This window comes from Carlito syrichta, unplaced genomic scaffold (genome assembly GCF_000164805.1).
Source record: "Carlito syrichta isolate Samal-C Ts95f unplaced genomic scaffold, Tarsius_syrichta-2.0.1 Scaffold316491, whole genome shotgun sequence".
Lineage (NCBI taxonomy): Eukaryota > Metazoa > Chordata > Mammalia > Primates > Tarsiidae > Carlito > Carlito syrichta.
Genome location: NW_007260587.1, coordinates 401,997 through 406,695, shown reverse-complemented (window position 1 = coordinate 406,695; position 4,699 = coordinate 401,997).

Here is a 4,699-nt window from a genome sequence, read left to right as displayed (position 1 = left end):
CGCTACCACGCCCGGCTGATTTTCTGATTTATTGTAGAGATGAGGTCTCGCTTCCCAGGCGGGTCTCGAACCCGCGCGAGCTCAGGCAATCCACTCACCTCAGCCACCCAAAGGGGCGGGATTACAGGCTGAGCCACCGAGCCTGGCTACTGTTGAACTCTTAAGAGCCCAGGGTCATTACCTTGACCCTGGTGGGAAGAAATGTAATCTTAACAGCCAAGTTGACTCTGCACTAAGTAATATGTATAAAATCATATTTTAGTAGGTACTAAAATTAGAAATATCCTTCATCCTAGGCAAGTACTAACTTTGTTATGTTTAGTCTCAAGACTTACATGTCAGGACCCTAAGAGAAAGACTGGTCAAAGAGTTTCACTCTCCTTCTAATTTCTATAAACACAGCACCATAAGATACCCAGTCCCTACCTACAATGCTCTCCCTCAAAGTGAGAGCAATTTTCATTTTTTGAATCATCTAGCACTTCAGAACTAGCTCAGTTCACTTGAATTTGGGGGACAGATGACAGAGGAAATGTCCACTTCCTGCAGCTGATAAAACCAGGTAACTCTTCCAAAATACAGTTAGTATATATTGACTGCTCAGAGGAGAATCTGTGGCCCATGTTGATTTCAAATCACATCTGTTACTTCATTAGGGATCTCAAAGGCTCGGTTTTAAATAATTATTATTTAACAGAAACATCTAAAAGGAAGCATGATTTCTAAGTACAAGGGACTTTTTATAGGGAATTTACAAATGTCACTTGTTTGTTATTTTTCCCTATTGTCAGAATACGGTCGCACTTCTGAGAATGTACAAATCCTTGCAGAATGTGCTAAATAACAAGGAGCAATTGTTGAGGTCTGTTAATTCTATTTGTTTCCCATGACAAAGGGAAAATAACTAAAATCAAAACTAAAACCTGAGTCCATGGGTCTCAGGTGCATAAAGAAGATTTTCTTTTAGGGAAGAATTAATAAGTCATAATAATGCAAAACAAAATACAATACTATTTATAGTTTTCATCTTTTAGATTCAATTTATATGAAGACTTGACTGTATAATAGGAAAAAATATAAATGCTTTCAACTTTGACAACATAAAAGAGTATGTGAGGGAAAGTGGGAAATAGAAGAGAGGGAAAAAGAGGTAGAAAAAGGAACACATATTCTAATGCTCCTTCTTAGAAAGGAGAAAGTCAAGAAAGACTGTCAAAAGTAGATGAAATAAGATGCAGAGTTGTTATGTCTGAGGTCGTTATACAAAAAAAGACACCTGCGTTCACTCGTTCATTGCAGCACAATTCCCAATTGCAAAAATGTGGAGTCAACCCAAATGCCCATCAACTGATCAGTGGATAATGAAAATACATATATACACACCATGGAAAATGCATATATACACACTGTTCAGCTGTTAAAAAAAATGAAATAATGCCATTTGCGGCAATTTGGATGGAATTGGAGAACAGCATCCTAAGTGAATTAACGTAGAAACAGAAAATCAAATACCTCATGTTCTCACTTGTAAGTGGGAGCTAGGTCAAGCGCGGTGGCTCAGCCTGTAATCCTAGCACTTTGGGAGGTGAGGCGAAAGGATTGCTTGAGCCCGAGGGTTTGAGACCAGCCTGGGCAACTTGGTGAGACCTTGTCTCTACAAAAAAAAAAATCAAAAAAACTAGCCGGGCATGGTGGCGTGCATCTGTAGTTCCAGCTACTCGGAAGGCTGGGGTTGAAGGATCGCCTGAGCCCAGCAGGTCGAGGCTGCGGTGGCCAGGAGCGTGTCTGGGTGCCTGGGCAACAAAGTGAGATTCTGACTCAAAACAAACAAACAAACAAAAAAGTGGGAGCTAAACTAAGGATCTGCAAAGGTATAGAAAATGATATAATGGACATTGGAGACTTAGAAGGGGGAGGATGGGAAGGAGAAGAGGGATGAAAAATCATCTATCAGGTATAATGTGTACAGGTGGTGGTGGTGGGTACACTTAAAGCCCAGACTTCTTTGCCACTATACAATGCATCCATGTAACCAAAAGCTATCTGTACCCCCTAAAGTTATTGAAATAAAGAAACAAAGAAATAAAACTGTTATTTCTAAAGTTATCAAGTTAAGCAACAGAAGTAAAATTAGAACTACAACTGTCATACAATGAAATCTCCTCATAATGAGATTATTGCAGTGTAAGAAAGCTAAATATTCATTTCTTTGTAAGCTGTCAAGTCAGTAAATATTCTCTACACTTGATAAATCAAGAAATAGAGGTAAAAGTCTATTATTTAGAGTGGTGGTCTCCAAATTTTTTTGATGTACAATCCTCTCAGAAAAATAGTTCTAAGCACAAATTCCTAACATAAGCTTATTTACTTATTTATATTCTATATACATTTATACCTATACTAATATATTATGTGTATATTGTATCTTATACAAAAATAGAAGCTAAAAGTATGTAAGAATAATTTTGAATTGGCTTTTCAAGGAGAATGTGTATCATAATAGTAAACCAAAATACAGAAAATCATCAATTATTCTCACAAAAATAGACATTGTAAGATATTTTAAAAGTATATAAGATAGGCAAATGATCTGAATAGACATTCCTCAAAGGAAGACATACAAATGGCCAACAGGTATAAGAAAAAATGCCTGACATCGTTAATCAGGGAAATGCAAATCAAGACCACAATGAGAGATCATCTCACCCAAGTTAAAAAGCTATTATAAAAAAGACAAAAGAAAGTACCATATGCTAGCAGAGATGCAGAAAAAAGGGAACTCATACACTGCTGGTGGGAACGTAAATTAGTACAGTCATTATGGAAAACAGTATGGAGGTTCCTCAGAAAATTACAAATACAGCTACCATATGATCCAGCAGTCCCACTACTGGGTGTATATCCAAAGGAAATGAAGTTAGTATGTCAGAGTTATCTGCACTCCCATGTTTATTGCAGCACTGTTCACAATAGCAGAGACATGGAATCAGCCTGAAAATGTCCATTAACAGATGAATGGATAAAGAAAATGTAGTATATATACATAATAGAATACTATTCAGCCATAAAAAAGAATGAAATCCTGTCATTTGTGGCACCATGGATAAGCTTGGAGGACATTGCGTTAAGTGAAATAGCCAGGCACAGGAAGATAAGTACCACAAGACCTCACTCATATGTGGAAGCTAAAAAAGCAGATCTCGCAAGAGTAGAGAGTAGAATAGTGGTTACCAGAGGCTGAGGAGGGTAATGGGGAAGGGATAGGTAGAGGCTGACTAGCAGACCCCTCCAGAGTACAGCTAGCTGGGAGGGATATGTTTTAGTGTTCTCTGGCACTTTAGGGTGACCATAGCTAATGATAGTTTATTGTATATTTTGAAATAGCCAGAAGAGAGGATTTTGAATATTCCCAGTACAAAGAAATGATAAATGTTTGGGGTGGCAGGTATGCTAATTACCCCGATTTGATTATTACACATTGCATACACGCGCCAAAATATCATACCGTACCCCACAAATATGTACAATTATTATATGTCAATTAAAGGTAATCTTTAAAAACTTCTTTAAAAGGTAATTTTATTTTTCAAAAAAGTAGTATACAACCGGGCACAGTGGCTCATTCCTGTAATCCTAGCACTTTGGGAGGTGGAGGCAAGAGGATTGCCTGAGCTCAGGCATTTCAGACAAGCCTGGGCAACTTAGTGAGACCTCATCTCTACAATAAGTCAGAAAAATTAACCAGGAGTGGTGTCACGCGCCTGTGATTTCAGCTATTTAGAAGGCCGAGGAGGAAGGATCATCTGAGCCCAGCAGACCGAGGCTGTGGTGGCCATGATCGTGCCACTGCATTCCAGCCTGGGCGACAGAGTGAGACTCCGACTCAGAACAAAACAAAACAAACAAAAAGCAGCATACAAAAAAGAACCAAAGATTTGACCATCCTTCTAACTCACTTCTCTACCCTGCCACCTCAACCCCCAAATTTAGAACTTCACCTTCCTCCAGGAAATATTCAGGGAACTTAAAAAAAAAAAATAGAATTAACATACTTCCCAAAAAATATATTAAAAAATGCAATTTCAAATAATGTATTCTGGTACCCAAGTGAAGCATCTTATGCACCTTCCAGGATGTGTGCAGTTTTAAAGACACAACTCTAGAAGTCAGGGGCGTGGCCACTGAAATAAAAAACATCAGTGGGAATAAAGTTAGGAGCAGGGAGGAGTGGAAGGAGAGAAATGATTCTATCATAAGCTCAACTATACCATTTTACTCATAGGGTACACATATTCTTTCACATAGGGAATTAGTTTATGTAATCAGCTTCATAAAACTGTGTCTCTGCAAGAGTTTATTTATTCATTAAGCAAATATTTATTTATCATCTGCTCTGGCCTAGGAACCAAGGGTGGAGAGAGAAAACTGACATTTCAGCTCTCAAGAAGATCACAGTCTGGGATGGAGGAAAGATAACAAAGCCACTAACGCATTCAGTCTCCTAAGTGCTGTACTGAACATCATGTACTCATAGTCTGCAGCACAGAAGAGGTTCAGAGGGCAGGAGTGGGGGTGTGAGAAAGGGATTGCTGAAAGGTCACTTATTCTTTGAGTTGAGACTTAAAGGGCAAGTAAGAAAAGAGATAATAAACCCGTGAATAGTCTGCAGGGTGAATGGGGGAAGGGCATTCTGGGGTCA